This window comes from Giraffa tippelskirchi, chromosome X (assembly GCF_054371585.1).
Source record: "Giraffa tippelskirchi isolate mGirTip1 chromosome X, T2T-mGirTip1v1.2.pri, whole genome shotgun sequence".
NCBI classification, from domain to species: domain Eukaryota; kingdom Metazoa; phylum Chordata; class Mammalia; order Artiodactyla; family Giraffidae; genus Giraffa; species Giraffa tippelskirchi.
In genome coordinates, this window is record NC_137289.1 from 52,770,320 (window position 1) to 52,783,729 (window position 13,410).

The 13,410-nt window shown below is 42.9% G+C and overlaps 1 long non-coding RNA gene across 1 annotated transcript in view; it reads right to left on the bottom strand.

The window, feature by feature from the left end:
• LOC145536702 (uncharacterized) overlaps window positions 1–13,410 on the bottom strand; it is a 35,904-nt gene that overhangs the window by 4,519 nt on the left and 17,975 nt on the right. Inside the window, exons 2-3 of the long non-coding RNA XR_014075967.1 lie at window positions 10,032–10,220; window positions 2,090–2,323 (exon numbers count right to left, since the gene is read on the bottom strand). This is a non-coding gene — a long non-coding RNA (uncharacterized LOC145536702). The remainder of the gene's footprint in view (window positions 1–2,089; window positions 2,324–10,031; window positions 10,221–13,410) is intronic.

Consider the following 13,410-nt stretch of genomic DNA (forward strand, 5'->3'; position numbering starts at 1 on the left):
TTGCCATCTTACGAATCCACAAATTTAGCTAGTTATCCATCTTTTCCATAGTTTCATTGCACACAACAGATAGGATTTTAGTGATTTCAGGATGGTGTCACATATAGGTCAGCAAATTTCCTCTTCCCTTTTCTGGATGTACCTTATCGTTAAATCAAGAAATTGAACTCACAGCCAACATCACTGTAATTCATGCCTGAAGGAAGCTTATCTAATACATGCATTTTTCTCTGTAAACCATATCAGTCTTCTTATTATGTCAGCTTCTGAACTCTGTTCACTCCCTTACATTCATTGAGGGATATGGCATCCCAACTAATGTCTTCTTTTCCACCCTCAAGTTTTTCCATTACCTAAAGTAATTTCAAGTTCCATGTTTTTACTCATGCAGTACCCTGGCCTCTCATTCTCTTGATTTTCTTGTCTGTCTCCAATGACTTTCTTCCATGTTCATACCCTGAACTTTGTGATCACCTAGAATTCTTTATCCTTGAAACAGTTTAGTATACTTCTGTCTCTCCAGCTCATTCTCTTATTCACACTGCACTAATTCTTCAGCCTTATCAAGACCTCCTTGATCCCTTCATTTTTCTCCCAGTATGGCTTATCATTTCCTTATCTTTTACTTTATATCTTATAATCAATCACTTTAACCTCTCTGACCAATACTCTCACCAAACCTTGCCCTAAGACATCAGCTCTGAATCCATGCAAGGATAGTCTTTTCTCTTTATGCCATGACTTTAAGAACTGAGAGAAAATATCAGGCTTCCCAGGTGGCTCAATGATAAAGACTGTGCCTGCCAACACAGGAGATTCGGGTTCAATTTCTGGGTAGGGAAGATCCCCTGGAAGAGGGCATGGCAATCCACTCCAGTATTCTTGCCTGGAGAATCCAATGGACAAAGGAGCCTAGCAGGCTGCAGTGTGTGTATCCTTAAAGAAAATATCATAGGTATAATGATCAGTGCTCTCTCATTTTTGTGGTTTTCAATCAAATAATGAGTGGAAATCCACCAGGCACAAAATCCACAAAATTTTAGTCAGTTCCTACTCTCACTTCTCAAAATAGCTCTTCCAAATCTTCATTACCATCCTCAGGCCCAATACCTATTCCTGCTCACAACATTCTCAGTAGACAGAATAAACTCTTAGTTAACAGGAAAAATAGAACTAAGGATGGAAATTCTAGTCACTTCCTGGTCCAGGTTAAGTGAATAAGCCAAAGAAAGTGCCACAGTCATCAATGCTCAGGAGATCCATTACTGTCTAACTAACCTTCATATATTCTCTCAATTCCAGTAATAGGAAAGCCTGACATTTTTAAACATCCAGAAGAGGGCAGACATCTCTTATTTTAGAGACTAAAGTACCCCACTACCCTCATGTCTAACATCAGTTCCTCTACTTGAGTTTTGGATCTCATCCCGGCCCTTCTCGAAATCTCACACATCAATCATCTCCCCTCTCTTCTGTATCTTCAACTTTCTCCATCTCCTAGCTCCCTCCACCAAAACATGCAAACATTCTCAAGTCTCTACCACCTTTAAAAAAATCTGCCCACAATCTTATGAGACCTTCTAGCTGCCATCTGATCTTTCCCTTTCCAAGCTTACATGCATTTACAATCTCTAGTATTTCAATGCCCAAGTGAAGTGAAAGTTGCTCAGTCATGTCTGACTCTTTGAGACCCCATGGACTATACAGTCCATGGAATTCTTCAGGCCAGAATACTGGAGTGGGTAGCCATCTCCTTCTCCAGGCGAGCTTCTCAACCCAGGGATCGAACCCAGATCTCCCCTACTGCAGGCGGATTTTTTTTTTTACCAGCTGAGCCACAAGGGAAGCCCAAGAATACTGGAGTGGGTAGCCTATCCCTCCTCCAGTGGATCTTCCTGACCCAGGAATCGAACCAGGATCTCCTGCATTGCAGGCGGATTCTTTACCAAATGAGGTATCAGGGATTCAATGTCCAATGTTCCAGTTATGCACTGCTGTTTAATAAACCACCCCCAAACACAGGAATGAAAACAATAAGCATTCTATTATTGTCATGATTGAGTGGATGAGAAATTTGAGCAAGTCTTACTGGACAATTTTTCCGCCCCATATGACATCTACTGGAGTCACCTAGTGATGTCCAGCTGGAGGCTAAGTTTATCTGGTGGAGCCAGGATGGTTTTCTTTATGGCTGGTGCCTTGGTAGAGATTTCTGGAACCCTGGGTGCAGCTAGGCTTCATGCTCTGTCCATGTTGTCTCACAATCTCTCCATGTGGTCTCTTTAACAGGGTGATGAAACTTCTTAAATGATTGCTCATAGCCCTAAAAGACCAAAGTGAAAGTGGCAAGGTTTCTTATGACCTAACCTGATAAGTCAAGCAGCATCACTTCCGGCATTCTATCGGTTAAACTTATATACAGAGCTCACCAGATTCAAGACAAGGTGACTAGACTGAGGTGATTACTGAGAGGAACTGTTAACAGGGAACATGGGATCAAGTCTACCACACACTCACACTCCTCAAATTGCAATGTAGCAATGCCCCATGCTACTGAAATTGTGATCCCTGAGGTGAAGACCTCTTAGTTGTTAAATCCAATGCCTGCTCTTCAGTACTTGCTCTGCTTGCTTTTTCTGCTGAATGGGAATCTACTGACCACTAACTCATTCATGAAATTCTCCTCCCCTGTTTTTTGTATACCACCTCTCCTTGTGTGCCTTGACTTTTTCTGGCTGTTTCTTAGTCTCCTAAAGTGACTCATTTCTTATGGTTTTCCTTTAAATACTGGACCTTGTTATCAATTGTTTTCTTACTCTGTTACCTGGTTATATCATCCACACCCATGGACTCATCTATCACTTAGCCACCAGAGATTCTGCATTATACATCTCCATCCCAACTCTCTCTCCACTCATCCAGACTCATGTACTCAGACTGAATGTCCCACAGGTTCCTCAAACTTGGCCATGCACTCACAGGGCACTTTCCCAACAGTTCAAACTAAAAGAACTAAATAGAAATTTTGGCCTCTATGAGTATAGAATCTGAGTTCTGTCAAGTTAACTACCTACTAAAACAAAAAAAATCAATACTCTTCTGAGGGACACAATGGAATCCAGATTCTCTACAACACGTCCTCCAAGAAATTCAAATGACTGAGCATATTGGAAACAGATAAAATGTGACCCATACTGAAGAAAAAAAGGTAATCAATGAAGACCAGCCCCTAGAGATCTAGATATTAGAATTAAGACAGAGGAGTTTTTAAGAAGATATACACATATGTCCAAGGACAAATAGATTCAAGGGATTAGATCTGATAGAGTACCTGAAGAACTATGGATGGAGGTTTGTAACACTGTATAGGAAGCGGTGATCAAAACCATCCCCAAGAAAAAGAAATGCAAAAAGGCTAAACGGTTGTCAGAGGAGGCCTTTCAAATAGCTGAAAAAAGAAGTGAAAGACAAAGGCGAAAAGAAAAGATATACGCATCTGAATGCAGAATTCCAGAGAATAGCAAGGGGAGATAAGAAAGCCTTCTTAAATGAACAATGCAACGAAGTAGAGGAAAACAATAGGATGGGAAAGACTAGAGATCTCTTCAAGAAAATTAGAGATACCAAAGGAACATTTCATGCAAAGATGTGCACAATAAAGGACAGAAACCATATGGACCTAAAAGAAGCAGAAGATATTAAGAAGAGGTGGCAAGAATATACAGAAGAACTGTACAAAAACAGTCTTAGTAACCCACATAACCACGATGGTTTGATCACTCACCTAGAGCCAGACATCCTGGAGTATGAAGACTTAGGATGCTTTTACCATGAACAAAGCTAGTGGAAGTGAGGTAATTTCAGCTGAGCCATTTCAAATCCTAAAAGATGATGCTGTAAAAGTGCTGCACTCAATATGCAAGCAAATTTGGAAAACTCACCAGTGGCCACAGGACTGGAAAAGGTCAGTTTTCATTCCAACCCCAAAGAAGGGCAATGCCAAAGAATACTCAAACTACTCCATGACTGCACTCATTTCACATGCTAGCGAGGTAATGCTCAAAATCCTTCAAGCTACACTTCAGCAGTACATGAACCGAGAACTTCCATAGTACAAGCTGGATTTAGAAAAGGCAGAAGAACCAGAGATCAAATTGCCAACATCCACTGGATCATAGAAAAAGCAAGGGAATTCCATAAAAACACCTACTTCTGCATCATTGACTATGCTAAAGCCTTTGACTCTGTGGATCACAGCAAACTATGAAAAATTCTGAAAGAGATGGGAATACCAGACCACCTTACCTGTCTTCTGAGAAACCTGTATGGAGGTCAAGAAGCAACAGTTAGAACCGGACATGCAACAATGGACTGGTTTAAAATTGGGAAAGGAGTACGCCACGGCTGTATATTGTCACCCTGCTTATTTAACTTCTATACAGAGGACATCATGCAAAATGCTGGGCTGGATGAAGCACAAGCTGGAATCAAGATTGTCGGGAGAAACATCAATAACCTCAGATATGCAGATGATACCACCCTAATGGCAGAAAGTGAAGAGGAACTAAAGAGCCTCCTGATGAAGGTGAAAGAGGAGAGTAAAAAGCTGGCTTTAATCTCAATATTCAAAAAATGAAGATTATGGCATCCGGTCCCCTCATTTCACGGCAAATAGATGGGAAAAAATTGAAACAGAGACAGACTATTTTCTTGGGTTCCAAAATCACTGCAGATGGTGACTGCAGCCATGAAATTAAAAGATGCTTGCTGCTTGGAAGAAAAGCTATGAAAAACATAGACAGCGTATTTAAAAGCAGAGGCATGACTCTGCCGACAAGGTCTGTATTGTCAAAGTGATGGTTTTTCCAGTAGTCATGTATGGATGGAGATGGACCATAAAGAAGGCTGAATGCTGAAGAACTGATCCTTATGAACTGTGGTTTTAGAGGACTCTTGAGAACCCCTTGGACTGCAAGGAGACCAAACCAGTCAATCCTAAAAGAAATCAACCCTGAATATTCATTGGAAGGAGTGATGCTGAAGCTGAAGCTCCAATACTTTGGCCACCTGATTTGAAGAGCTAACTCATTGGAAAAGACTCTGATGTTGGGAAATATTGAGGGCAAGAGGAGAAGGGAATGACAGAGGATGAGATGGTTGGATGGCATCACTGATTCAATGGACATGAGTTTGCATAGACTCTGGGAGATAGTGAAGTACAGGGAAGCCTGGCGTGCTACAGTCCATGGGGTCACAAAGAGTAGGTCACAAGTCAGCGACTGAAGAACAAAAGACATAGAGGAAAATATCCTCATAATGAACAAGGACATATTACATTCCATCCAGGTTCAGTTCAGTTCAGTTGTGTCTCTTTGTGACCCCATGGACTACAGCACGCCAGGCTTCCCTGTCCATCACCAACCCCCAGAGCTTACTCAAACTCATGTCCATTGAGTCGGTGATGCCATCCAACCAGTGGTTGGTGATGCCATCCATCCAGGTAGTGATGCCATCCATTCAGGTAGAGATGATCAACATGCAGATATGGGCAACTGATTCAAGGTCTAGAAGAGACATGGCAAACCCAGCCAGGAGCTACAGTACCCACTGATATCACCTTAGTTCTGATTCTCATTGTTCCTCATGTAGACTATTAAAACAGCCTCATAAATTATCTTCCTGCTTCTGGTTGCTATTTACTATGACCACCACCCCCAAACACACACACAGACCTTAAGCATATCTACACTGATTCGAGAGTTAACTTTTAGAACATAGCTTTAATAAGGATTTTACTGATTGTTGCTGCTGCTAAGTCACGTCAGTCGTGTCCGACTCTGTGCGACCCCATAGACGGCAGCCCACCAGGCTCCTCAGTCCCTGGGATTCTCCAGGCAAGAATATTGGAGTGGGTTGCCATTTCCTTCTCCAGTGCATGGAAGTGAAAAGTGAAAGTGAAATCGTTCAGTCGTGTCCGACTCTTCGTGACCCCATGGACTGTAGCCTACCAGGCTCCTCCATCCATGGGATTTTCCAGGCAAGAGTACTGGAGTGGGATGCCACTGCCTTCTCCATTACTGATTGCAAGTTGACAGAAATACAGCTTTAACTTGAGCACAAGAGGGAATTTATCAGAAGTCTCACCTAATCATACTAAGGGCAAGAATGTAGACGGGTCTCAAGGACAAGACCAGAGACTTGAACACCAATAGGAATTTACAGTTCATTCTGCATGCTGACTTCATTCTCTCAGGCATGCTTCCTCCTTGTAGTTGTAAAAGGGCCACCAACTGTTTCTGGCCACACATCTACAAGCTATCCCACAAAAGTCAGACACAGTATTTTCCCCCATTTAAGTTGGTGAAGAGAAGGATTCGGATTGTTCTGATTTAGATCACATGCCTATATATTAACCCATCGGATCAACTGTAACTAGGGAGTTGATAGGGTACTTGGGTTGGAAGCCCAAACTAAAACGGGCATTGCTGGACAGGAGAGGAGCAGTACTCCCCTAAAACAGAGCGTTTTGCTCCCAAGGGAGGAGAAAGACCTTGGGCAAACAAACGAAAATAATAAAGGCTTAACAGGTTTCCTGTATTTTCTACCTCCACTGCTGGTAACCCCATCCTCCTTGCAATCACCCATGGCGGAGTTCTGGAATTTCTCTTACAGCAGACTTCCAGTTGTCCCCAGTATCTGTTCTTTCTCTCCCTCCACCCGGCATTTTGCTGCTTAGAGCATGAACATGATGGCTGGAACTCTATCCTGTACTATGGAGACAAGTGCCACATTGTGGAGATGACCGGCCATTAAGCCTTCTAGGGTTTAATTAATTTCTTTCTTTAATGAAAGAAAAATGAATTTCTATCCTGTTTGTTGTTGTTGTTTAGTTGCTCAGTCATGTCCAACTCTTTGCAACCCCATAGACTGTAGCCCACCAGGCTCCTCCGTCCATGAGATTTCCCAGTCAAGAATACTGGAGTATGTGCTGAAGGAAGAATATTTCCTTCTCCAGGGGATCTTCCTGACCCAGGGATCGAACTCATGTCTCCTGTTTGGCAGACAGATTCCTTACCACTGAGCCACCACGGAAACCCTCTACCCTGTTTAATCTGTTCTTATTTTGGATGCCTGATAGCTCATAGCTAAACCTAATCCTAACCCCCTCACTCCTCACATCTAATCAAGGCAAAACAATCTAGAAGTTAAGAGTGGCATGCAGTGAAACAGGTTAGAGTGGATTAGAACCAATCACCTGGACTTGAATCTAGGCTCTGTCATTTGCCAGCTCTCTGACCACCTGCAAATTGTTTTCTCTCTCTGTACCTCAGCTTCCTCAGGCATAAAATGAGGTCAACAACGTTATCTACCCCGTATATGGGTTGTGAGAATGATGTGAGGTAATTCATATAAGCACTGAGAGTAGTGCCTGGCTCATAATAAGGGCTCAATGAGTGTTAGCTACCATTTTCAGTGCCTGCCAGTTTTACCCGCTAAAGGTCCTATTCCTCCACAACATCCTCTGCAGCATCCTGCCTCAGCCTGATCTTTCTGGAACACTCCAATCTGACCAGGTCACTCCGTTTTGAAACCTCTTGATGACTCTTCATTATCTACAGAATGAAGGCTTAACTCCACAGGTAGGTGACCAAGGCCCTTTTGGATGAGGGACCAACTGGCCTTTTGATGCCCACCACCCGCCACTCCTTCACAACTGACCACACTCTGGCCACAGCACTGAGCTGTCTTCTGTCACTACCTCTTTACCTACCTCAAGAGTGTCAACCACTCCCACTCCCTCTCTTCTGAACTTTTTCCTCTTTTGGCTTCTGTGGCACCACACACTCTCCTGATTTTCTTCCAATCTCCCTGGCTGTTCCTTTTTCATCCTTCTCACGGGCTTCTCATTCTCCACTCCCTTGGTAAGTGTCAGAGTTCCCTCCTGAGTCCACTCCCAACATGTCTTCTCGCCAGTGAGGGCATCCACCATCAGGCTTTCAAGCTCCACCTTCATGCTATGTTCCCCTGATCTTTTTTCCTGACCTCCGACCTGGGCTCTGGTCTCACATTCTCCTGAAGATCACACAGACACAACCTAGCATCTCCAAAATGGAACTCATCTTCCACCCCAAACTCGCTTCTCCTCTTTGCTCTCAATCTATTTGTGACACTACTATCATCAAAGCCAAAAACACTCATTCTCTACATCTAACAAATTACCAAATACTGCCAAACTCACATCCCCAGTAACTCTCCAGTCTGTCTTCTCCTCTCCAAACTCACCACCATTGCTTTAGTCTGGCTCTCCAGCAAAGGTCCCTTCTCTGCCTCCAGTCTCTCATGCCTTCAATCCAAATGATGACATGTGCCGCCAACCTACAGTGATAGCCTTAACATGCTGCTGCCCTGCCTGAAACTCTTCACTGGTTCCCCCTGCCTACTCTGACAAAATTATTCCTTTCCCCATAGTTGTTAAACACCTACTTATGTACCAGGGACTATGCTTGGTATTAAGAATACAATGTTGACCACAAACTGGCCCCTGCCTTCTGCCACTTATCTGGTAACAGAGATAAAACCACACACTAATAACATATTAAGTCTTGTGATAGATATATTCACCAAGCATCACAGGAGCATAAGACTGAGTTCCTTGAAGCAGAGACTTAGGTCTTTCTTATCTTTCCATCCCCAACATCTGGTACCAGGTCTGATTCAATAGAGAATTGTTTTTGAATACTCAACAGATGATCTCTTGATCCTCAGTTTCCCTCTATGTAAAATGGCTCATAGCTCACATATCAAATGAATTAAATGTATGAACTCTTGTTAGAATCCTGATTTGAATTAACCTAATGCAGTTTTTAAAATGAGACATCTAGGTAAATTTGAACAGTAGGTATATATTTGATAATATTAGGGTATTATTTCTTGGGGGTTTTTCAAAGTGCTATAATGATACTGTGATGTTTAAAAGCCCTTATTTTTTAGAGAAATGTAAGAAAGCATTTAAAAATGAAATTATGCAATGACAAATTATCTGGGATTTGCCTGAAAATAATTCAGTGGTGTTGGGTGGGGGGTATCACAGAAATAAGACTGGCAGCACCTATGTTAATAACTGCTGAAGCAAGATAACGGACAAAATAAATGACAAAATTAATCTCTCAGGGTTCTGTTGCCATTCAACAATGTGACTATATAACATTTCTGATATAGTGTCTGCTGTTTCCAAAAAGGGTAGTTTTGATTCTCCCATTACTCTTTTACTTTCATCCAGGGCAGAGCAGGAGAAACAAGGCAGTGGTGTGGGAGTCAGAAGTCCAAACCGCAAAGAACTGGAAATATACTCAGCAATGTCTCTCTCTCCTCCTGCCTGATAAAGACAGAGTAGCTTAAGCATCAGATGGCTCCCAAGTAGCCTTGGGTTTGGACATGAGTTTGAGCAAGCTCCAGGAATTGGTGATGGACAGGGAAGCCTGGTGTGCTGCAGTCTATGGGGTCGCAAAGAATCAGACACGACTGAGTGACTGAACTGAACTGAGCCTTGGGTAGGAATGGCAGTGCTCCAAAACCAGCAGAACAAGAGAGAAGAAGTCATAGCTTGAGTTTCTGTGGAGAGGAGAGAAAAACTGTCAGAAACATGAACTCTTGGCTCGAAAGGGCTCCTCTGCTGATTGAATCCCTGTGTAGTAGTGCCACCTGGTGGCTCCATAGCATCGCTTTACCTAGTTCCGGGATGCAGTTGACTCAGATCTGACTGCACTGAAAATTCTAGAAGGGAACAGCCCCCTCAACCAAATGTTCCCTGAACTGCTCAGAGTTAAGCATAACATATCCTATCCCTCATGTACTGAAAAGTGCCTTGTATTCTATCTCTGTTACAGCACTTCTCGCTGTATTAGGATCGTTTACCAGCAGGCATTCATTCACCCAACAAATTTGTTTAAGGCATGGGAGACACAAAAGTGAACAAAACTAATTCAGTATTTAAACAGTTAAATGTGTAAACACAGAATTAAAAAACTCACCTTCCAGGCTTCCCTGGTAGTCCAGTGGTTAAGAATCCACCTTGAAACACAGAGGACACTGGTTCGATCTCTGGTCCAGGAAGATCCCAAGTACCATGGGGCAACTAAGCCCTGGCACTACAATTGAGACTGCACTCTAGAGCTCTGGAGCCACAACTACTGAAGTCTCTGCACCCTAGAGCCCGTGCTCTGCAACAAGAGAAGCCACTGCAATGAGAAGTCCATGCGCCACAACGAAGAGTAAGCTCTGCTCTCCAAAACTAGAGAAAATTCGCATGCAGCAACGAAGACCCAGTACTGCTGCTGCTAAGTCACGTCAGTCGTGTCCAACTCTGTGCGACCCCATAGACAGCAGCCCACCAGGCTCCTCTGTACCTGGGATTCTCCAGGCAAGAATACTGGAGTGGGTTGCCATTTCCTTCTCCAATGCATGAAAGTGAAAGCTCAGTCGTGTCTGACTCTTCGCGATCCCATGGACTGCAGCCTACCAGGCTCCTCCGTCCGTGGGATTTTCCAGGCAAGGGTACTGGAGTGGGTTGCCACTGCCTTCTCCGAAGACCCAGTACAGCCAAAAATAAATAAATATATAAATTTTAAAATACTCACCTTTCCACCCACTATAAAATTAGCTTTGTTTAACATTTGTTGAACATTTACTATATGCCAGGCACTTAGCTAAGTCCTCTATATACACGTATAACTTTTTTTTTATTAGTTTATTTTCTATTTTTTAACTACACATATAACTTTTACAGTAATTCTATGAGACAGATATTATCCCACAGAGGCACAGAAAGGTTAGGCAAATTGCCCAAGGTCACAGAGCTAGGAAATGTTAGGGGCTCAGATTCAACCCTGACCTGGGACCAGAGCCCATGTTTTAGTTAAAGAAAAATACAACTGGAGGGCTGCCCTGGTGGCTCGGTGGTAAAAAATCCACCTGCCAATGCAGAAGACATGAGTTCTATCCCTGCGTTGAGAAGATCGCACAAGCCACGGTGCAACTAAGCCTGTGTGCCACAACTATTGAGTCTGTGCTCTAGAGCCCACGAGCTGGAACTAGTGAGCCTGAGTGCTGCAACTACTGAAGGCAGAGCACCCTAGAGCCTGTGCTCTGCATGGAGAGATGCCACCGCAATGAGAAACCAGTGCACTACAACCAGAGAGTAGCCCCCACTCGCCACAAGAGAAAGCCCGAACAGCAGTGAAGACCCAGCACAGCCAAAAATAAATAAACAAATAAAATTAAAAAAAATAACTACTGGGGACTTCTTGATGGTCCAATGGTTAGGACTCTGAACTTTACTGCAGGGAGCACAGGTTCAATCCCTGGTTGGGGAACTAAGATCTTATATGCCACACAGTGTGGCCAAAAAAATCCCCCCAAACCCCCTAAAATACTACTGGGCCTCCACCCTCCCCAATGCCTGCTTGATGATCAAATAAATAAAAACCTTGGACCTTTGAAACCCAAGGAGTTAGAAAAGCTCAGGTAGTAGAATCTTCTCCTAAGAAGTTACACAGATTCAGGACTTGATTTCATCCCTCTGAATCTCATCTAGTTCTTAGGGGTTCTCTGTGGGATCCCTGCCTTTATTGCAGTCTTCCACCCTCGGCCCCAAAGAGAGTGTTCTCTGTTTAATGTTCTGTCTCTCAAATATAAACAAAAAATGTAATTCTTCTTAATGTAATGGAAACATGCTGGCATTTTCAATAATATGCTACCAAATTCTAAAGATGAACTGAACAGAAATAAATAAAGGAATTGCAGGAAGCATTTAAAAACAATTTCACTTCTGACACTACCTACATGGTTTCCAGATTTGTGCGTTTGGCATCTGGATTTGTGGCTGGACTCAGATGAAAAATCTAGGGACTTCTCTGGTGGTCCAGTGGCTAAGACTCCATGCTCCCAATGCAGGGTTTGATCCCTAGTCAGGGAACTAGATCCCACATGCCACAACTGAGAGTTCTCATTCTGAAACTAAAGCTCCCACATGCTGCAATCAAAAGATCCTTCATGCCACAACAAAGACTGAAGATCTTGCATGCTGCAACTATTAATAAGACCGAGTGCAGCCAAATAAATATTTTTAAAAATCTGCCTGCCTTAGGGTTATATGTACAACATGATAAATACAATTATTACTGCTGTATGTTACATATGAAAGTTGTTAAGAGAGTAAATCCTAAGTATTCTCATCACAAGGAAAATTGCTTTTTTTTTAAATTTAATTCTGTACCTATGAGATGATGGATGTTCACTAAACATTGCAATAATCACTTCATGATATACATAAATCATATCATACTGTATACCTTAAACTTTATTGCAATTGTATCTCAAAACTGTAAGAAAAAATATACACAGATAAAGATAATAGGGCCAGAGAGATTAAATTGTCCAGGATCACATAGCTAATAAGCTGCTGCTGCTGCTGCTAAGTTGCTTCAGTCGTGTCCGACTCTGTGCGACCCCATAGATGGCAGCCCACCAGGCTCCTCCGTCCCTGGGATTCTCCAGGCAAGAATACTGGAGTGGGTTGCCATTTCCTTCTCCAATGCACGAGAGTGAAAAGTCAAAGTGAAGTCACTCAGTCGTGTCCAACTCTTCGCGACCCCATGGACTGCAGCCTACCAGGCTCCTCTGTCCATGGGATTTTCCAGGCAAGAGTACTGGAGTGGGGTGCCATTGTCTTCTCCGAGCTAATAAGCAGATAAGTAGAAAGGCTGGGACTTGAACTTAAGCAGTCTAACATCAGGAACTGAATTCCTAACCACTAGGACATACTGCCTCCCTCCTTATTTTTTTTTTTTTTAATCATCACCTAGTCTCTGGCATTCCCCCAGGGATAAGCCTGAGGTATATTCCTACAGTGGCTCAGTAAGGGGAATTAATTAGATATTTCAGTTGGTTACATTAAATTTAACTGCTTTCCTACTCACCACACATTTTTTCAACTAACCAACATGCACCAATTCTTGCAGGATAAAATCAAACCCATGCCTCCTGCAGGAAGCCTTCCCTGATTTCTCCAGCCCACTACTCATTGGTTCATTCAATAAGCATTTGTTTCCCCCCTTTTAACATCATTCTCTCCCAAATTCCTTCTAAAGGAATGGTCCATGTCCAATAAACTTTCTGGAGAATATGGAGAACAGTAAAGGGGAATTGGTGGCCCATCTGTGGAGAAGTTTGGCTCAAATATACCTCCAGGTTTTCAGGTGCCTATGAACATAGAATGAAATGACTTAGTTGGAGAAAAGACATTAGCTCCTCTGGCTACCCATAGTTTTCACCCACTGGCCTGCTCATGATCACAGCCCAGCCTCAGTCCAGAACAGACTTTTAGAGTTCTCAAGACACAGGAAGAGGCCA